This window comes from Electrophorus electricus, chromosome 23 (assembly GCF_041902795.1).
Source record: "Electrophorus electricus isolate QZ-2024a chromosome 23, ASM4190279v1, whole genome shotgun sequence".
Lineage (NCBI taxonomy): Eukaryota > Metazoa > Chordata > Actinopteri > Gymnotiformes > Gymnotidae > Electrophorus > Electrophorus electricus.
Window position 1 is genome coordinate 14,204,203 of NC_137519.1, and position 23,298 is coordinate 14,227,500.

Below are 23,298 nucleotides of genomic sequence, written 5' to 3' on the forward strand. Positions count from 1 at the left end.
GAAGAAATAAGTATTCAGAGTTGTGTGTGTGTGTGTGTGTGTGTGTGTGTCTGTGTGTGTGTAATGTAGCTACTAGATGAACTGCACTAGAAGCATTCATTCCTTTGATAAACTTTAACTGAACTGCACAATATACAGTTACGCGAGGCAGGCTATGTCAAGAAAAGCCCTCAATTTCTAATAAAACCAGATTTATGCTTATTCAAAGACAAACTGAAAACCATTCCCACACACATTAAATGCCTCTTTAGCCACCAACTAATAGTCGCTCCCCTACATAATTAATTTAATCACATTTTCGCCTTCTTTTCCGGGACCAGAACTATGAATCTAATTTCATGTCTCCTTATTGAGGGGCCTCTGTATTGCTCCGTGTATACAGACTTCATCATTGTGAATGTCTTTGTTAACTCCGGCTGCCGCGTCCGCGAGACGAGGTCTACTCTGGCTGCGGAAGGGAATACAATGAAAGCGAGAGAGAGAGAGAGAGAGAGAGAGAGAGAGAGAGAGAGAGAGAGAGAGAGAGAGACAGAGAGAGGAAGAGAGAGAGAGAGAGAGAGAGAGAGAGAGAGAGAGAGAGAAAAAACAATATGGGTAATCCGAGTTATTAAATTGGATATTGCGGTAATGCATAATCTGAAAGCCTGCCGGAAAAGGCTTTGTATAGCTAGCAAGCTGTCGCAGCCCGAGTAATTGAAAAACCAATTCAGATTTCTTATGAACGTCAGAGCCTAGGTGTTAGCAGGGAAAAGAAATGTGGGTGGATGGATGGATGGGTGGATGGATGGATGGATGGGTGGATGAAGTAGAAGGGCGCATTCATCTTTATAAGGTTATTATTTTTTCATCTTCATTCTTTCCCCCCTCCTGCCAATGAGCTATTCTCTTTTGCATAATATGATTGCATTTAGCAGGCTAATAAAGTCTAAGAGGCAGAGAGATAGACAGAGAGACAGAGCGAGAGAGAGAGAGAGAGAGAGAGAGGGAGGGAGAGAGAGGAGAGAGAGGGAGGGAGAGAGAGAGGGAGGGAGAGAGAGAGAGAGAGAGAGAGAGAGAGGGAGGGAGAGAGAGAGAGAGAGAGAGGGAGGGAGAGAGAGAGAGAGGGAGGGAGAGAGAGGAGAGGGAGGGAGAGAGAGAGGGAGGGAGAGAGAGGGAGGGAGAGAGAGATAGACAGAGAGACAGAGAGAGAGAGCGAGAGAGAGAGAGAGAGTGAGAGAGAGAGAAAGAGAGAGAGAGAGAGAGAGAGAGAGAGAGAGAGAGGGCAAAATGGGTAGAGGACTTTCTGGTTCATCGTGAACTCCCAGAATCTGCTCCCACGCTTTCTATGGTCGGGGAATTTGACTGCTGCCTGGCTCCCGTGGTATACCATGGCAGAACCATTAACAACACCGGGGTGAGTTCAGCAGTAAATCTTCCCCCAGAACAGGGACTGCATCCCAAAATTCCTCTATACGCTGTCTCTCCACACAGCGCCCCCTAGTGGCAACTCCCAGCAAGCACTGGAGCTGTACCACTACCCAAAACACAGAGGTGACTAATGACGGACAGCATCTGTCCCACTGAGTAACAGGGATGCCTGCGTTAACATTCTTGGCTGTGGCATCCGTTAGAAAGCCCTGACCTTTGAACTCCAACCCTCGACTTTCCTCCGAGGCTTGGGTCAGAATTGAGCCTTGGAAGCATTCCTGTCTGTCAAATTCATGTGGGGATATTACCTCCAAAGTTGCAACAAAAGTCAACGGTCAACCCTAAGGCAGCATTTTGGTTTCTGTATGTTTATACGATTTTTAAGATTGTGGATAGTCGGAACACGGTGACCTAAGTATATCCTCACAAGCCTTTATTGATGAGTCACACAACGAGTAAGCATGATATGTAAAACACTTGAGGAAGATTTTATAAATATTTTAGTCAACTTTATATTCGTATTAATAAAGCATTAGTGTAGTATTGCGTTGCAATTGTTTGTGATACATTTACCACACTATGAGTACATTTATCTAGCCTGAACTCCTTTCAGGGGATTTTATGCATTGTTTCCATTGTAACTCACTGTAATGGACTGCAATAGACTGTTACAGTCTACAACGGACTTGAAACGGTCTAGTAACAGATGGCATTGCAGTTGTTTAGCAGATTTTGCACCTGAGTTAATAGTTAATGCAAATGCTGTATTCACAATCTGTGGGTCCTCTTATATTTAAGAGTTATGCACACTCAGTATAACTCAGTGTATACAGCCCCCCCACCCCAGAAGTGATGTTAGAAACATGCAAATTATAGACATGGTGTTAATGTCACACAGTACACACATGCATGCTGTCTTCATCAGTCACCTGGACGATAGTCATCCATTCAGTGAATGAAGGTGAGACACTGAGACACCTTGTGTGTGTGTGTGTGTGAGTGTGTGTGGCCATGTGTGTGTGTATGTGTGGGAAGAGTATGTGAGTGGGGATATGGGTTGTGGGGTCAGCTGTGAGTGCGTGAGTGTGTGCTGACCAGATCAGGAGTGTTGGTGCGGGGGGTGTTGGTGCAGGGGTGATGGTGCAGGGGTGTTGGTGCAGGGGTGATGGTGCAGGGGTGATGGTGCAGGGGTGATGGTGCAGGGGTGTTGGTGCAGGGGTGTTGGTGCAGGGGTGATGGTGCGGGGGTGATGGTGCAGGGGTGTTGGTGCAGGGGTGATGGTGCGGGGGTGATGGTGCAGGGGTGTTGGTGCGGGGGTGATCATGCGGGGGGTGTTGGTGCGGGGGTGATGGTGTGGGGGGTGTTGGTGCAGGGGTGATGGTGCGGGGGTGTTGGTGCAGGGGTGATGGTGCGGGGGTGTTGGTGCAGGGGTGATGGTGCGGGGGGTGTTGGTGCAGGGGTGATCATGCGGGGGGTGTTGGTGCAGGGGTGATGGTGCAGGGGTGTTGGTGCAGGGGTGATGGTGCGGGGGTGATGGTGCAGGGGTGTTGGTGCAGGGGTGATGGTGCGGGGGTGATGGTGCAGGGGTGTTGGTGCAGGGGTAATCATGCGGGGGGTGTTGGTGCGGGGGTGATGGTGCGGGGGTGATGGTGCAGGGGGTGTTGGTGCGGGGGTGATCATGCGGGGGTGATGGTGTGGGGGGTGTTGGTGCAGGGGTGATGGTGCGGGGGTGTTGGTGCAGGGGTGATGGTGCGGGGGTGATGGTGCGGGGGTGATGGTGCGGGGGTGATGGTGCGGGGGTGTTGGTGCAGGGGTGATGGTGCGGGGGTGATGGTGCGGGGGTGATGGTGCGGGGGTGATGGTGCAGGGGTGTTGGTGCGGGGGTAATCATGCGGGGGTGATGGTGCGGGGGTGTTGGTGCGGGGGTGATGTGTGGGGGGTGTTGGTGCAGGGGTGATGGTGCGGGGGTGATGGTGCGGGGGTGATGGTGCGGGGGGTGTTGGACAAGGGCAGGTTAACTGTTCTCCCTCCTCCATCCATCTTTCCTTCACTCCACTGACATCCTGCGTATTGTCTCATTCATTTGTCATGTGCCCAATCAGGGAGATGAATAGGACCCTCATGATCGATGGCCTTTCTAATTATGAGCAAAAGAAATATTTACGCTCAACTTTAAATGCTGGTCTCCTTTCTGGTCACCTCTCTGTCCCACTCACACAACACACACACACACACACACACACACACACGCGCGCGCGCACACGCACACGCACACTTCTAAGCATTGTTACTCTAGGCAGCGTTTCTTCAGCGGCCAACTGCAGTAGGTCACTCGGTGTAAGGAGGGGAGAGGAGGAAAAGACCACAGGACACAAACGAGCTCCAGCACGCTCGTGTCTGTCTATTTTTGCAGCGTTTAAAACAAAGACAGCTCAGCGTCGGGAATCTCATCCATCGTAAAATCCCCACAGACGCACCCCCCCATTCAAAGGCATGCAAATGACCCAGCGGCACACACAGGGGCCGCGTTCATTCTGGATCTGCCTAATTACTCCATCTCCAAAATAACTTGCATGTTGTTTATGAGCACAGAACACAGTGAGGGCTTGTAGGAAGAGCAACTCTGGTCCAGGATACACAGCCCCACACAAACAAACAAACAATCAAAAAATCCCAAATATGGGATGACAACCCAGAAGAAAGGTTCACATGAAGCCATAAATAAAATAGGATTTTTTTATGGGGTCTACAGAATATTAATATTCTAGATTTAATTGTTTAAATTACATTTTTCATTTTATTTATCAATGTGTTTTATGTACGCCTGTTACAACACAAAACACAGCCTGTAGTTCACAAGTGCGGCCTAACACGGCGTACAGAAACGACCCAAGTACTGGTGGTTGTGAGGATGCTGAGGTATTAAAGGAAAACACTGCGTTACTGAGACAGCGTAACACAGCGTCTGTACAACGACTTTAATAAGCACCAGAGAACCGGCAGGCCCACGTGAGGGCTAATCCACAACCTTAAAGCATTTGCATTTGCCTCAGTGAGTCGCAAAGAATACTGGGAAAGAGACAGGCAGAGAGCGAGAGCGCAAGATAAAGAGAGAGAGTGAGAGAGTGGATGAGAGTGAGAGAGAGCGTGAGAGGGAGAATGTGGGAAAGGGAGAGAGAGAGAGAGAGGGAGAGGGAGAAAGAGAGAGGGAGGGAGATGTAAAAAGAACATGAATGCGTTAGGTGAGCGGAAGCCTTTAAAAAAGAATCAATTACAGTAAACGCATCAGAATCAGTCGTGCATGTAATACAGCTGATATCGGGAGTTTTCAGCTGCCTCCTCTATCCCTCTGCCATCAGCCTGGGAGATCTGCTCCTCTGCTCCACACGGGAGCCATCTTCTACACCAACACCAGCACATTATACGCCAGGAAAGCCTTTCAGCAGCGCATTAAAGAGGAATTGTTGCAACGTGCTGATATGAAATAGCAGGTAGCAGGAACACTCAGGTGCTCTAATTTCTCATACGCGGGACGTGTGAGGGAGAGAAGGACAGAACGAGCGAAGGGAGGGAGATGCTATTAAAGTGAGCTTTCCCTGTTTAATGTTATTCATGTGACTATCGGGTGAAATGAGCGTGGGACATTAGCATGAGTTGTCAATCATATTGAGTCAGTGGTGAAAGCAGACAAACATCAGAGCTTAGTAACACAAAGGCAGACTTTGAGTGTAAACGTGTGTGTGTGTGTGTGTGTGTGTGTGTAGGTATGAGTGTTTAAAGTGCTGTTTTATCTCTTATATCATCTTATAAAACAAATCAACAGAGATGTCAAATTCCAAGACCGACAACACATGAAAAACCACAACGCCATAATTATGAGTCTTCCTCCAGCTTCAAACTGAAGACCATCAGCCTGAGAGTCTTCCACCAGGTTTATAACAAGGACAATGTCTGTAGTCCAATGTCATAAAAACATATAAGTAATGAAACCAATTATGCCCAGAAGCAAGTGGTTAAATATTTTCTTCATGTCATCAGTGTATAAACCAGCAATGTTTATTAGTGTAGAACTGCAGACAGGGATCTGAGCCAGCAAGAGTGGACAGAGAGCTGTGTCCTGCGTGTGTCCTGAGCTGTGTTCTGCACTGTGTCCTGCACTGTGTCCTGCACTGTGTCCTATACTGTGTCCTGCACTGTGCCCTGCGCTGTGTCCTGTGCTGTGTCCTATACTGTGTCCTGCACTGTGTCCTGTGCTGTGTCCTGCGCTGTGTCGTATACTGTGTCCTGCGCTGTGTCCTATACTGTGTCCTGCGCTGTGTCCTGCACTGTGCCCTGCGCTGTGTCCTGCACTGTGTCCTGTGCTGTGTCCTGCGCTGTGTCGTATACTGTGTCCTGCTCTGTGTCCTGCGCTGTGTCCTGCACTGTGTCCTGTGCTGTGTCCTGCGCTGTGTCGTATACTGTGTCCTGTTCTGTGTCCTGCGCTGTGTCCTGTTCTGTGTCCTGCGCTGTGTCCTGCGCTGTGTCCTGCACTGTGTCCTGTACTGTGTCCTGCGCTGTGTCGTATACTGTGTCCTGCGCTGTGTCCTGTTCTGTGCCCTGCGCTGTGTCCTGCGCTGTGTCCTGCGTGGTCTTCCCAAGGTCGCTGCTGCAGCTGCTGTCTGCTGACATCACATAAACATTTAGCTCCAAGCACCCGTGTACGAATACAGCGTCCATGCGTTGGACAACCCCGTGAAAACGGGAGGTGTGGACAGGTCTAGCCACAGAGAGACGGAGAGGTACTGCTCGGCTTTGGAGAAAGGAGAAGGGGTGTGAGGAGCGTACAAACACATGCACCGGATGAACCGGCACTAAGAGAACATCCGGGTACGAAGTCCTCCGCCTGCCCGGCGTACGGAAAAAGTGCCGCGGCAGGCATTAAGTTCCCCAGTCATTCATTACAGCGCTGAACCCCTGTCCAGCTCAACAAAGCATCGACTTTGGAGAATTGATGACTATAAAGGAAAGGCGTCAGGGCAAAAAGGCCCGCGTGTCGGCGTGGGAGTCCGCGTGTAGGAAATGACAGCTGTGATTGATCTGACATGGCCAGCCAGATTTATCTTGCAAATGGAATAATTAAAAGTGGCAAAGAGGCGGGTGTGTCGCCCAGCTGATAGTGCGCAGAGAGGGACCGCGAGCAGGGGCACGGGCCCCAGAGGAGCCAGCTCTGGAGCAGAACATCCGCCCCAACTGTTGTGGAACAGACTGTCCTAGTCAAGGGTATGAAGCAGTCATTCGTCTTAAAAAGTGTGTGTGTGTGGCATATTGGGTCCCCTCCACCCCAACCGTGTGTGTGTGGCATATTGGGCCACCCCCCCAAACCAAGAACAGGGGCTTCTTCTCAAGGTGACTCGATGAGAGATACAGATGGGTAAGGACTAATTATTTATAATGGGAGTTTATGGAAGTGGGACAGTGAATGAGAAGAATGATGTGAAGACATAAAAGAAACAAACACAGAGTGAGTTTGTCGCCGTAGCTGCACGTGACCCATTGAATGTAGATCCTACCATGTTCTGAAAAGCAGGGTTCAGGCTCACATGGTAGTGATTTCAAAAGCAGTCTGTTTCACACACACACACACACACACCATGCAAATGCATAGTGTGCCGTCTCAGAAGAACGGGTTTTCATCACAGACTGGCGCCGTCCCGGTTCCTCCTGTTTCCGCTCAGAAGGTTTGCCAGTCTCCTCTCTACCCATTTATAATTGAGAATGTGTTCCCAGAAATCAACATTGCAAAAATATCAGCAGGATTTCCACATCACAACATTTTAGCTGGGGTGGGTTTTTTTTATTGCTGTTGTTTTTTGGGTTTTTTTAGGTCCAGAGGAATAAGTCAATTCCTGGGGGTTGTCTCTGATAATGTTTTGTTTATAACACTTTGAAAAAAATCTCAGGTCTCAGAGGAGTGAATATGTATCCCAGGTACCCATCATTCACCTGTCAATCCAGGTAACACATTTCACACTCCACCGATAAACATCCTGACCTCTCCCACCCAACACCCGCTCTGTTTCTCTCTTTCTTTCTCTCTCAGCACACACACACACACACACACACACACACACACACACACACTCACTCTAATTCAGACAGGTTAGCAACAGTATCGGAAAGTGATGGAAACAAATTGAAAAAAAGAGTGTATAATAAAATGTATCATTTTGTAGTTTATAAATGTATCTGGAAACTGAGAATGAAGGGCCAGAGTGCACATCTGCTTTAGAAATATCACCACATCTGCTTTAGAAATATCACCACATCTGCTTTAGAAATATCACCACATCTGCTATGGAAATATCACCACATCTGCTTTAGAAATATCACCACATCTGCTTTAGAAATATCACCACATCTGCTATGGAAATATCACCACATCTGCTTTAGAAATATCACCTCATCTGCTATGGAAATATCACCACATCTGCTATGGAAATATCACCACATCTGCTTTAGAAATATCACCTCATCTGCTATGGAAATATCACCACATCTGCTTTAGAAATATCACCTCATCTGCTTTAGAAATATCACCACATCTGCTATGGAAATATCACCACATCTGCTATGGAAATATCACCACATCTGCTTTAGAAATATCACCTCATCTGCTATGGAAATATCACCACATCTGCTTTAGAAATATCACCACATCTGCTTTAGAAATATCAACACATCTGCTTTGGAAATATCAACACATCTGCTTTGGAAATACAGATGTACAATTTATTCATGTTATATCACTTTTGCAGAAATATATTTCAGCTTCTGCCTCAGAAAGATTTATGATTATATGAAAAAAGCTTGTTAATACCATTTCGCACAAAATTGACTCGACAGCTTGAGGAATAAACGCACGTTTGAAAACAAAACTCAACCTCACGAAAACTGTAAAATGTGTTATGACATTTGGTTTGGATGTCCTGTAAAGTGGAGACAGGCCTTGTGAGGAATACGCAAATTCCGAGGTGCGACGTGTAATTGTGTCGCTTTAACACATTTAGTGAAGTGTTTGTCATCACCGCTGCTGTTCTCTAATCTTCCGCGTGTGGCTCTCATGTCTTGGTGTCGACAGTCTTTTAATAAGCTTCAGAAGTATTACCATGATCCACTGTGTCTCCAGCTGGGCCTGCCACAGGGGCCAGAACACAGCTCAGCCGGGAATCGCACGCCACAGCGTCCTCCTCAGGTTTCATCTGACACGAGTCCTCCAGCTGAGAGGCTCCGCGCGCTTCACACTCCTCCCCACACTCCTCCCCACACTCCTCCCCACACTCCTCTCCACACTCCTCCCCACACTCCTCTCCACACTCCTCCCCACACTCCTCCCCACACTCCTCCCCACACTCCTCCATGCTGTCATGGCGTGTGGTTCTATACAGCGTCATACCATGTGGTTCTATACAGCGTCATACCATGTGGTTCTATACAGTGTCATAGTATGTGGTTTTATACAGCGTCATACCATGTGGTTCTATACAGCGTCATAGTATGTGGTTCTATACAGCGTCATACCATGTGGTTCTATACAGTGTCATAGTATGTGGTTCTATACAGTGTCGTGGCGTGTGGTTCTATACAGCGTCATACCATGTGGTTCTATACAGTTTCATACCATGTGTTTCTATACAGTGTCATAGTATGTGGTTTTATACAGCGTCATACCATGTGGTTCTATACAGCGTCATAGTATGTGGTTCTATACAGCGTCATACCATGTGGTTCTATACAGTGTCATAGTATGTGGTTCTATACAGTGTCGTGGCGTGTGGTTCTATACAGCGTCATACCATGTGGTTCTATACAGCGTCATACCATGTGGTTCTATACAGTGTCATAGTATGTGGTTCTATACAGCGTCATACCATGTGGTTCTATACAGCGTCATACCATGTGGTTCTATACAGTGTCATAATATGTGGTTCTATACAGCGTCATACCATGTGGTTCTATACAGTGTCATAGTATGTGGTTCTATACAGCGTCATACCATGTGGTTCTATACAGTGTCGTGGCGTGTGGTTCTATACAGCGTCATACCATGTGGTTCTATACAGCGTCATACCATGTGGTTCTATACAGTGTCATACCATGTGGTTCTATACAGTGTCGTGGCGTGTGGTTCTATACAGCGTCATAGTATGTGGTTCTATACAGCGTCATAGTATGTGGTTCTATACAGCGTCATACCATGTGGTTCTATACAGCGTCATAGTATGTGGTTCTATACAGCATCATGACGTGTAGTTCCATACAGCGTCATGGCGTATAGAGCTGGAACATGTGGCAGTGTTGCGTGAAAAAGGGCTCTGATCTCTGGCTCAGCCTGAACCTTCCGAAGGAGAGAGAGAGAGAGAGAGAGAGAGAGAGAGAGAGAGAGACAGAGACAGAGACAGAGACAGAGAGAGACAGATAGAGAGAGAGACTGCATGCATCCAGTGCAGTACACTTAATTCCCGGAGGAACACCTTGCTGGGTGGAACAGAAAGGCTTCCGCAAGAAGATTAGGAATATGAACAGTAATATTCCTGCCGGCAGTATCTCCATGGACTGTGGGATTACAGAGCTCTTAGGAGATTAGCAACAGGGGAAAGGGGTTACACGTCCAGAAAACTTCTTCTTTTCAAGACACAGAGGAGACACAAGAGTGTGCATGTTATCAGAAGTGTATGAATCCCATTGACTGAAATGCACACTCACACACACACACACACACACACACACACACACACTCTGTCTGACCGGCATACACACTGACTGGTGACACTAAGCTCATATAGTGTGCTGACAGAGACAGGTAGAGTAGTTTGAGTGTCCAGTTCTTCATGCATTTTTTAGACACAGTGATTAGCACCTCCACCTGGCCTGATGTGGGCACTCTGCACGGGACCCGTTCTCAGGCCAGAATAGCCAGCAGACCACGAAATCAGCCCCAGCAGTCGCTCCCATGGCACACTGACCCCTCAGTTTCCCCTCACACCCCTTCCGTGTGAGGGAAACACACAACACGCCCACACACACACACACGCTCCTTTCAGTTGCCATGTGCTACTAATCCGCTGCTATAATGAAGACCATTCGTCCTGCGCAGCACAGCGTGTGCTGAGTGTTTGCGCGTGTGCCTGTGCAGACGTCTGGACCCTGAGGGTCTCAGACATTCGTCTCACCACCTACAGGTAAACAAGACGGCACTGACACACTGGCACACCAGAGCCAGAGAAACAGACAAGCAATGGTGTTTCTACTTAGTTATACTCCAAAAAGCTTAGAAGAGACAGACAGACAGATAGACAGATAGACAGAGAAAGTCAGACAGAGACACTTACGTTTGGTACAAATACATTTACATTAGGTACCAACAATATCATTTAGGGCTCAAAATGAGTTTCTCTGGAAACTTTAACTTGGCAGTGGCTTTTTATGCCATAAAACAAAAGATTTCAGTAGAAACTCCAATCAAAATTTGGCTAAAATCATTTTAATCTGTAATTGAACCGACTGCCCTGTATGGCTGAGAGGTGTGGGGTCTGCTTACAAATCAGGAACTCAACAAATGGGAAAAACATCCAACTGAGACCGAGATCCAACTGAGGCAGATCTCCATTAATAATAACACACGAACACTGCACTAACACACACTAAACACACACTAACACCACAACCACGCATGCAGTGCAGAAATAAGCAGATCCCCATTAATAATAACACACTAACACTGCACTAACCCACACTAACACCACAACCACACATGCAGGGCAGAATTAGGCAGATCTCCATTAATAATAACACACTAACACTGCACTAACCCACACTAACACCACAACCACACATGCAGGGCAGAATTAGGCAGATCTCCATTAATAATAACACACTAACACTGCACTAACACACACAAAACACACACTAACACCACAACCACGCATGCAGGGCAGAATTAGGCAGATCTCTATTAATAATAACACACTAACACTGCACTAACCCACACTAACACCACAACCACACATGCAGGGCAGAATTAGGCAGATCTCCATTAATAATAACACACTAACACTGCACTAACACACACTAACACCACAACCACACATGCAGGGCAGAATTAGGCAGATCTCCATTAATAATAACACACTAACACTGCACTAACACACACTAAAAACACACTAACACCACAACTACACATGCAGGGCAGAATTAGGCAGATCTCCATTAATAAAGATACAAAAAAGGCTAATCAAATTCTGGACACATTTTACAACACAGTGACCTCCATTCTAAAACTGCAGTACCAAGAGTTGAGCGCAGACACTACACTAACATGCACTAATACTACACTAACACAAACCAACACCACACTAACACACACCAACACTACACTATCACCACACTATCACCACACTAACACTACACTAACACTACACTAACACACACCAACACTTCACTAACACACACTAACACTACACTAACACACATTACCACTACACAAACACACACTAACACACACTAACACTACACTAACACACACTAACACTACACAAACACACACTAACACTACACTAACACACACTAACAGTACACACGCTCAGGACCAGAACATAACAGCAAACCCAATCAGAACCACCCAAATTACAAAACAAAAACAAAAGTACAGTAATGACTGACAGCTAGACAGACTGACAGAGAGAGAGAGAGAGAGAGAGAGAGAGAGAGAGAGAGAGAGAGAGAGAGAGAGAGCGAGAGAGAGAGAGACAGACAGACAAAGAGAGACAGACTGACAGAGAGAGAGAGAGACAGACAGAAAGACAGAGACAAACAGACAGACAGAGAGAGACAGACAGACAGACAGACAGACAAAGAGAGACAGACTGACAGAGAGAGAGAGACAGAGACAAACAGACAGACAGACAGAGAGACAGAGAGACAGAGAGAGACAGACTGACAGAGAGAGAAAGACCGAGACAAACAGACAGACAGACAGAGAGACAGACTGACAGACAGACAAAGAGAGACAGACTGATAGAGAGAGAGAGAAAGACAGAGACAAACAGACAGACAGACAGACAGAGAGAGACAGATTGACAAAAAGAGAGATAGACAGACAGACAGTCAGACACAGAGAGAGAATGATAGAGTTCGTTCTGCGTTCTCTTTGTAGCTGCCTCCCAGAGCCCCAAGATCTCATGAGAGGAAGGAAGGAGGTGGGGGAGGGAGTAAACCGCAATCCCGGCCGCTGCTCCGCATGTTCAAAGAGAAGTCCTGGAGAGCGGCTATCGACCCCCTGCCCGTGCCTTTCCGTTCAGCCAGGCTTCCGACGCACACCCGCCAGTCATCAGTCAGCTCTCCGACAACCGGCTCCTCAAATCTGACGCCTGCAAACACGTGCAGGTGCACACACAAATACATCCAGTGTTTCGGGCTCACAGCCCCTTAATATGACCTGACGCCAGACACCGAAGCCGCCCTTTACCAAGCAAGAACACGGCCAATAAAGGCTCTATCCTGTGGGGACATCTGCATGGGCTCTGGGTCCAAAAAGTCAACGCTGCTTTAAAAAGGAAATATGTAACCTTCCATGCATCAGGTACCATACATGTTCACTTTAGCATTTCATCTCACTTATCACTGTTTCTAAACACACTGCTCCATTAAAGAGAGAAACTGACCATTCGTTAAATCTTGTCTTTAACCATTCACCATCTGTGACTGACTCTACGTCAGGTCTTACCCAGTCCAGGCAAGGTGTTCCCGGAGCCCACTCGCTCACGCCAGTCTGAACACATGCGGCAGTGTGGTCTCTTTGCCACCACAGGGACCTCGGAGGGGAAAGTGCCTACTTAAATCGTCATCAGGGGAAGCATCTCCGCTCATAATTGGGCATATATCACAACTGAGATGGCACCGAGGATGAATTACGGCACGCCGGCAAGCTGTGTGGGTACTGACCCAGGAACAGCTGCGGAGGGGCTGAGGAATCCATTTTCATATTGCATGCGGTCACCCTAATCACCGCGCTTTATTGTTCCAGGGAGGAGACTCAAGGCCAGGGCCAACTGCTCGGTTTGCACAGGAGAGCCACAGGCAGGGGTGAGATGTGGAGGGGGAGTGACCAACCCAGAAGACCTCTCTACACATTAGAGTTTGATCATCATTATTGAAATATTGGCCTTTGCAATTCTGATATTGATCAAGGTTGCAGTGTATGAATAAGCCTTCTAACGAACCACGAGATTTTTTACACATTATTGCTTTATTACATCTTCACCCTTAAGTCATATCAAAGGCCAGTGTGGTTTTTTATTGTACTGCAAGGTATATATAAATTAGAAATTACTTTAAGATTAGAATATCGCGATACAATATTCTTATCCATATCATGCAGCCCTTGTATACTTAGCATGATGTTTTTGGCATCAAGCAGAAAAGGAAGGAAAGTCCGTTACTAAATACCAAGCCTAGCGCACTGACGCCAAAGGCCTCTGGTGTCACGGCAACTAGGCGGTGTTGTGACAAAAAGGATCAGTGGATGAAACAGGCCGCTTCCTGTTTTGGTACCAAAGTAGTCACGGATGTGCTGTGACAGTAGGAATGGATATAGGTCAATGTGATGGTGACCTTTGAACCCCACCCACAACACCCCAAGCTTAGCTACAGAAATACACACACACACACACACACACACACTCACACACACATCAAGTCTGATCCCCTTTCAATGGGGACAGAGCTCTTAAATGATTTAGCACTGTGATCTGGAGACATGCAGAGCAATTTCATACGCCATTGATATTCACAATGCAGCACATATGGGATTTCAGACCTGAACGCATATACACCCGCACACAGCCGCACCGGAGCCACCAAAGCCAGCCTGACATTGGTAAAAAACGGGAAAATCGCTGTCCCAGATACATTACGGAAATCTAAAAAATAATGCCAGGGATTAGGGCTCAGTACTGGGCCGTATTTACTAACGCGTCTGTTAGAAAAACCACCTGGCTTCTGTAGTACAGCCATCAGGAGATTAATCTTAGTAAGTCTTAATACATACAGATGGTCAGACAGGAAAAATTAGAAAAATATGAAATACGAATACATTCGTCTTGTGTAATTTGAAATATGATTCATCTGCTCGGGAGATTACGGCTTGATGTATTGGTGTACTTAGGAAGGAGACAAAGTTAATTTCTTTATAGGCCAAATGTTGCTGGCAAGATCCCTGGAATAATAATGATTCTTTGGGGAATATTATATAAATTAAACTGAGACCGCCTCTGCTGTTTGCATATTAATGGCCTGGAATCTCAGCGCGGCACAGAGCTGAAGACGAGGTCACCTGTTCAACCCCCCCGGGGGGTTCATGCCACAATAGCTGGTCTGGGATCAGAATCTCCCACCGTCCTCGTACAGGTTTCTTGTAGTGTATTGCAAAGCAGACCTAATCTGTGAACGTAGACTCAGAATTGGAATTACAATACGTTTTATTGGCCAAGTATGCAGTACGCGCAAGAATTTGGTTCTCGGTGACTCTCTCAGTATCTACATCCAGTACAAAAAATGCAACATCCTTACTAATAAGATATTAATCATATTACCATATAAAACACTGGCTGAAATGGTTCTTTAATGTCAGAAGGAAGTGATTTTCCTTTCATGAAAATGAACGAGTCGCCCCCGGCTTGGCAAGCCGGAGTCCGGAGGAGCTGAACATGGAGCGCAGAACGAGATGTTTGCGCCTCCGCCGCACGTATGGACTGGTCCTGACAGCTGAAAGGTGATCCAGTAATCTATCACAGTGGGTTGTGTATGGTTCATCACCCTCCAGACCTCGCTTTCCTGACAAAGGTCCTTCTCAATATCCTGAGCGGAGCCAGCGTGGGTGTGGAGAGCAGAGGAGGTGCTGGGGGGAGGGGTGAACGTGGAGGAGGAGGTGGAGGAGAAAAGTAGCGTGCCAGGCCATGGTTAAGAAATCACACACACACACACACACACACACACACACACACACTCACTCACACACACACACACACTCACACGCTCACTCATACGCACACTCACACACACACACACACACACTCACTCACACGCACACTCACACACACACACTCACACACACTCACACACACACTCACACACACACACACACTCACACACACACACACACACACACACACACACACTCACTCACACACACACACACACACACGCTTACACACACACACACACACTCACGCACACACACACGCACACACACACTCACACGCTCACTCACACGCACACTCACACACACACTCACACACACTCACACACACACACACACACACTCACACGCACACACACTCACACGCACGCACACTCACTCACACGCACACACACTCACACGCACACTCACACACACACATACACACACACACTCACACACACTCACACACATACACACACACACACACTCACTCACACGCACACACACTCACACGCACACTCACACACACACACACACACACACACACATACACACACACACTCACACACACACACACACACACACACACACACTCACACACACACTCATACACCATCAATTTAATGCAGAAACATGCAGGCATAAAAGAAACCTCTTTTGTATCACGTAATCAACACTGAACCCATCATACAGACTGAGGTGAAAGGCAACGTTTCAGTCCGAAAGCTGCAAACGCAGCATGTAACTGAACCCTGTTGCACTAATACGTTGAGGGGGGGACATGTCAAAGCCACGTGTCGAAGCCTGAGTGGGTCACGCTCTCTTCAGCTCCAAACGGCGTCCTGCCGCGTGTGATCCACAGAAGAGGAAATTCACTTCAGTCTGGAATTTGGGACAGATGACAGCACTGTATTGACACCTACAGGTTTTCCAGAAAACGCTTCCCTGAGCACCGCAGAAACTGGTTGAAACTCAAGGAGATTTTAGATTTTTTTTTAAAGTGTTAAAAGAAAAGTTCAAAAGACAGATTGCACACAGCTGTTCATATGTTCCGTTTGCTGCATACATGTGTTACAACCACAGCAGGCACCATACTGGTTAGCTTTTGCTGGAATTTTAGTGGATATTATCTCAATTTCATTCCTTCATCTAGTTCTTCTACTGCGATTCCAGGGACACTACAGGGTTATTTAGAGGAGGCCCCTCCCTCTCCAGTCTACCCTCTCCAATTATAATTAGAGGAGGCCCCTCCCACTCCAGTCTACCTTCTCCAATTATAATTAGAGGAGGCCCCTCCCACTCCAGTCTACCCTCTCCAATTATAATTAGAGGAGGCCCCTCCCACTCCAGTCTACCTTCTCCAATTATAATTAGAAGAGGCCCCTCCCACTCCAGTCTACCCTCTCCAATTATAATTAGAAGAGGCCCCTCCCACTCTAGTCTACCCTCTCCAATTATAATTAGAGGAGGCCCCTCCCACTCCAGTCTACCCTCTCCAATTATAATTAGAAGAGGCCCCTCCCACTCCAGTCTACCTTCTCCAATTATAATTAGAAGAGGCCCCTTCCACTCCAGTCTACCCTCTCCAATTATAATTAGAGGAGGCCCCTCCCACTCCAGTCTACCTTCTCCAATTATAATTAAAAGAGGCCCCTGCCACTCCAGTCTATCCTCTCCAATTATAATTAGAAGAGGCCCCTCCCACTCCAGTCTACCTTCTCCAATTATAATTAGAGGAGGCCCCTCCCACTCCAGTCTACCCTCTCCAATTATAATTAGAAGAGGCCCCTCCCACTCTAGTCTACCCTCTCCAATTATAATTAGAAGAGGCCCCTCCCACTCCAGTCTACCTTCTCCAATTATAATTAGAGGAGGCCCCTCCCACTCCAGTCTACCCTCTCCAATTATAATTAGAAGAGGCCCCTCCCACTCTAGTCTACCCTCTCCAATTATAATTAGAGGAGGCCCCTCCCACTCCAGTCTACCTTCTCCAATTATAATTAGAAGAGGCCCCTCCCACTCCAGTCTACCTTCTCCAATTATAATTAGAAGAGGCCCCTTCCACTCCAGTCTACCCTCTCCAATTATAATTAGAGGAGGCCCCTCCCACTCCAGTCTATCCTCTCCAATTATAATTAGAAGAGGCCCCTCCCACTCCAGTCTACTTTCTCCAATTATGCTGGCATGACTTTTGTGACAATAGCAGATCCTTCTCATGTCAGACCTACTACACTTATCACTCCCCAGCACAATCAGGGTCATTGTTTGCATGGGTTCTTCCTTTTTATATGTCAGGGAGAGAGAAAAGGCATACATATTTTAGGCTGTTCACAAAGCGCCCTGGTAAAGCACTTTGAAACAGACTAACACACTAATGTCTTACTAATGTTTTTGTTGAACAGGTGCTATAGATTTAATAACTCCAATTAGTCCAATTGTCTTATAATGCTTGGAACATTATTCCATTCTACCGTGCCGCGTCTCTACTGCAAAAGCAACGATCAAAAACAAGGCGTTTGTCTTGCATGGGAAGGTCTGTCAGTGGTAGATTATAACAGGACTTGAGTGCATGCTTCACAGATGCAAACCAGTCCCATCTAACTTCCTGATTCATGTTGTATTAGGGTGTGAGGGTTGTTTTTTGCCACCAGGGCTAATGAAGAAAGGCACAGGGTGCTGAAATTGCAGGAGACACAGACGAGAAGAGTTTGGCCACATGGGGCTGATGAGGTAGACTCCCTCTCACAAAGGCATAAAAACACACGCTTACACGTCTAAGAGGGAACACGTGTGAGCACGAATGCATTAATCCCAGGTAGGCAGCACTGGGGAAAGAATCCCTGAAGGGACAGAACACGCCTGCACTCTGTCGGCTTGGGAGAGAGAGAGAGAGAGAGAGAGAGAGAGAGAGAGAGAGGGAGAGAGAGAGAGAGAGAGAGAGAGAGAGAGAGAGAGAGAGAGAGAGGGAGAGAGAGAGAGAGAGAGGGAGAGAGAGAGAGAGAGAGAGGGAGAGAGAGAGAGAGAGAGAGAGAGAGAGAGAGAGAGAGAGAGAGAGAGAGAGAGAGAGAGGCAAAAACATACAAACTACGTTCTGCACACCTCTCTACATGCAGCGCTGTCTGCTACCTGTGCAGATAGGTTCTTCTTTGCCTGCAAATGGCATTAAGCTCATTAATATGACTCCAAGTCTCGTGATTGCGTGCGATTAGACACCTCCCTTTGCCCTTTTCACAGAGAGGAATCGGTACAGCTCTGAAAGATTCATCTCCCGTCAGCGCGCGTCTATTACTGCACCACGTGCACGGTAAAATATTCACCTGGGTGAATATTTTACCATGACTAAAAGCAATTCAGGGTGGCCATACATATTTCATCTGCATCTCCACACACAGACATTCTCACACACATACTCACACACATACACACACATAGTTCTTGACACCTTTGGGGATAATCTGTCTACAACTTGAAAAGGCATTAATATTTCAGTTCGGGAAAAAAGTAAACACAGAGTCAAAAAAGGCCATGGATTGGTGTTCATTCTCAGAGCTAATTTTGTTGGGTAAATCCATCTAGAACAGACATCTCTGTACCAGCCAAACGCTCACTTTCGCCATTAATATGGATGTGTCTGCGTTCAGATTCAAATCTGTTGCGAGCTAACCTAAATGTCAGTAACAGTCTGATTGTTCCATGATTGAGAGCTCTCTCCTCTGTGTGTGTGTGTGTGTGTGTGTGTGTGTGTGTGTGTGTGTGTGTGTGTGTGTGTGTGTGTGTGTTCCAGTGCACTGCCAGAGGCAGCGCAATCAAGGCGGCTTGTTTAAACACACGCGCGCTGCGATGCGCAGTTACAGAGAAGCGCGTGCACCAGCGGAGAATCACAGGCTGCCGCGTGTCCCCTAATGACACACAAATCATTTACACGCTCCTCTCATCAAAGGCTGCTCCCTCTCATCCCCATGAGAGGCTCCGATGGCATCTCCAGACGCGGCGGCTAACCTTTTCCACTTGCCAAGAAATGTGATTAATTTTTTAAATACAGCTGTTGACCTATTATTGAGACGGAAACGAGTCACGGGAGAGGCGCGCGCTTCTCCGCGATTCCATCAGTGTTTACAAGGCACGCTTAAAGGGAAACAGAGCTGAGCAAAAAGCAGTTCCCCAAAAAAACTGGTTATGTGGCGAATCTGCGTACAAAACGTCAGTGAAAGTGTGCAGCCGATGGCCTACATCCACCATGTCGCGCTTTCTGATCACCAGTCATTTCAGAAAAAGAGCGCAATGAGACAACTAAACAACAATTACGCACTAGGGCCCAAGTCCCTGTTCTGATGAATGCATTTATAAATAAAAGATGAAAGCTTCATGTTCAATAATTAATCATAATATTTCCATCAGACTATCACAGCAAGGTGTATATCCGCGCTGTTATGGAGTACTTAGCAAAATTAATTTCTATTTCAAACAGATTTATTGCACGCCCAAGAACGACTGCTTTGTTTAGCTTGAGATTTTTTATTTTTATTTTTTTTTTTTTTGCACACTACATACAAAGTGAATTTAAACCCCAGTCAGCTTTTTAAGACCCCACTCAAACAAAGTGAAATGTTTCCCTGGCAACCATCCAGTTCCAGCATGCCTGCTGAGTCCTGGCGACTTTAAAAGAACTGCCAACATTCACTTTGTAGTGTGGACTGGTACTACATATATGCAACCATTCGCGTTCAAACTGGAGCGAGACCACAAGGACGGGATCCCTACGCTGTGGCACACGCGGTCACGCATGAAGCATGGCCCAGACAGATGAGCATGTGAGGCTTTGACACGGCTTCTAACATGACCCAGATGAACAGGCCAGCACTCGCCAAAATGCCAAAAAAGCCCTTCTGGCACACCAACGAGCCCAGTAGTACCAGTCCAGACTGGGAGACACAGGGCCAAAACAGAGCCTGCCACTCCAGGAACACAGAGAAATGTGTCGGGTGTCTCTGAATATCCGCTTTTTCCCCGCCACGCACAGCAGGCCAAAATGAAACTGGCAGCATATCAGCTTCGGAGAGAGAGAGAGAGAGAGAGAGAGAGAGAGAGAGAGAGAGAGAGAGAGAGAGAGAGAGAGAGAGAGAAACTTCATTTGAAGAGGCAGAGAATCAGGCACAAAAAGCACAATGTAGAAAACATGTTAGCAAATGTTTTCACTTACACATAAGTCGTATCAAATATGTGCTCTGGTAATAAAATATGTGTACGGGTAATTGTGACTGAATGGTTTATCCAAAGGAGAGAGAGAGAAAGAGAGAGAGAGAGAGATGCAGGCACAGTTTACATCTCACCACATGTAGCAGCCATCTTAAATCACTTCAACCTAAGGGAACTCTAGCAGAATCAGAATCACTGAATACAAGTTACAATTTACATGTTAATCAAAGTTGATCAACTCCGTCTATTTTCACCTGCTCTCGGGCAGATCTGCATTCACAAGTTCAAAGACAGTCATTTAGCCTGTACACACACTGGAGGAGACACGAAGAGATGAGAGATCGGGAACAGCAAGACTGAGGCAGAGAGAGAGAGAGAGAGAGAGAGAGAGAGAGAGAGAGAGAGAGAGAGAGAGAGAGAAGAGAGGGAGGGAGGGAGCTAGAGAGGGAGAGCGAGAGAGAGAGAGAGAGAGAGAGAGAGAGAGAGAGAGAGAGAGAGAGAGAGGGAGCTAGAGAGGGAGATAGAGCAGAGATGACAGCATGTATCCTTCTGTCAGCAGCCTGACACAGCTTCCATGTGATGGAGCATGAAATGAGGAGCCACAGCACAGCCGAAAGAACCACAGCCCCTCGGCACCGGCAGGCCGTGCAGAAGAACAAACTCCCTCAATGCATGGAGATTTGCACGACGAGATAGGCAGACGAAATCCTGTCTGAGAGCGCGCCGACTGTTAGATCTCCCCACTAAGTCCTCCAGCTTTCCTTCATAAAGAGTGCACATCAATATGCTGTCGAGTCTAATCCTCCGCGCGAGGAAAGAGAGAGATGTCAAGAGGAGTTAAAAGAGGTCCAGCGGCGGATGTGCAGGCCTAGTCGAGCTCAATAAGCCCTGCTGAGCACTCATCAAAGGGCGCATTGCTTTCAGTTGCCACAAGAGGGCACCCTTGACATCTTTGTTCTAACAAATCATCAGTCAATCAAACAAGAGACAAAAGTATCGCCCGATATAAAAAACATAAGTTAAGGACAAAGGGATCTCAAAATCCGGTTCTGAGGCTTTGACACCATAGAGGACCAAAGTCGGTGATTTTAAAAGACTTAATAATCTTGGAATCGTCATAATCATTCCAAAATGGTTTGCATATAAAAGTTAATCACGTGCTTTTTGTGGTAATCTGTTACGTACAAGCACATTTACAATTAGCTAGTGGCCCTAAAGTCTCGAGCCTTACTACACGTGGCCCTTGCAATACTGATGTCACAGAACGTGCAGTCTTTAAAGTGCACGTGCTGTGAGGATCCTGCGTCACTGCAGAGGAGCGGTCCGTTTGCATAGAAATGAATCGCACTATTCAAGCTTCCGAAGAAAGAGACAGGAGAAACCTTTACAACGCCGCTATGAGGGTTGGCCGGTGTCCTGTCCTGTACAATTTACATCCTCATATGATGTAATTATTTATAACATTGCAATATCAAAATGTAGCAAAATAGATCACAATATCGTATTTTGGTCTATATCGTGCAAGCGAATGCGCAGTATGCCCAACTAAAGGATCTGGAGCCAAAATTGTAATTTCACACATGCACCACAAGAGGGCGGTATTTTTGCTTAATAAACACCCATTTGAGCAGGGTTTTTACACACCATTCCTGAAGTGAATTTCTTCACACTTAGCTGTATTTTGGACAAATTGCAGTTAAAGCAGCATGTAGGTACGATTAAATCTATGATTAGTTTGCATGAATCCAAAATGCCTTTAAATGCTTTAAAACAAGTTATCATTGCTACTTTGGAAATGTATCTTGATGGTGGTGTTTTACTATTAAATTCATACAGTTAAACAAAGAAGACTGAATCTGGTCTTTACTTCTTCCTATAGTAAAAGAAAAGTGTGTTAAGATCACTCCAGCAACAGGGGTTAGTTTCTCTAGGTATGAGCCAAAAACCGAGCTCTCTTATGCCTGCCCAGGTAACATGCAGTGCCAATGAGGGCACCTCTGTTTGTTTGCAGTGTCCCCTGGGTGATTTCCCTGGGGTCCCAGGCCTGTCTGGGGCTCATCTGTTCCGTGTCTGGGGCCCGTGTGTTGCCTGTCTGTTCTCTAGCACACCTCAGCTCTCTATCAAGCCCTTCAATAATTGGATCCGATATGCTAGAACAGGGCAAATCTGAACGTCTGCAGGGTAGTGGATCCCTGAGTCCCTGGGGTCACAGCCACACTACTCCTGCCTCCGAAGATCTACCTCATCAAACAGCTGCACCAGTTTTCAATGCAGGACTTTCACTTTGCTAACATAAACTCTGTCAGAATTATTTGGACATATGAACTGTCTGTATGTACATGTTTAAGGAATTTTAGATACATTTTCCCCCTACTCTTCATAAGTTCAGTTATCTGCCCTAAAATATGTCAGGCAGTAAAGAACATAACACTGAAAATCCCAAACCAGCTGAACAGCTGTATGGCCTCCTGAAATAAACACATTTTTTTGCCATTTGCTGAAGAATATGTTTTTCAAACTAACCTAAGACTTTTTCACTGTCCTCTTGTAAACTGATCAGGACACAGCCAGTATGGCTGCAATATGTCCATCAGCGTAAATGGGTGGGGTTTTCTCTGACTCACCAAATATGACACAAATGTATTCACACTCTGCAATTGCACTCTGACAAGGGGGGGTTAAGTTTCCCTCTAGGGGGC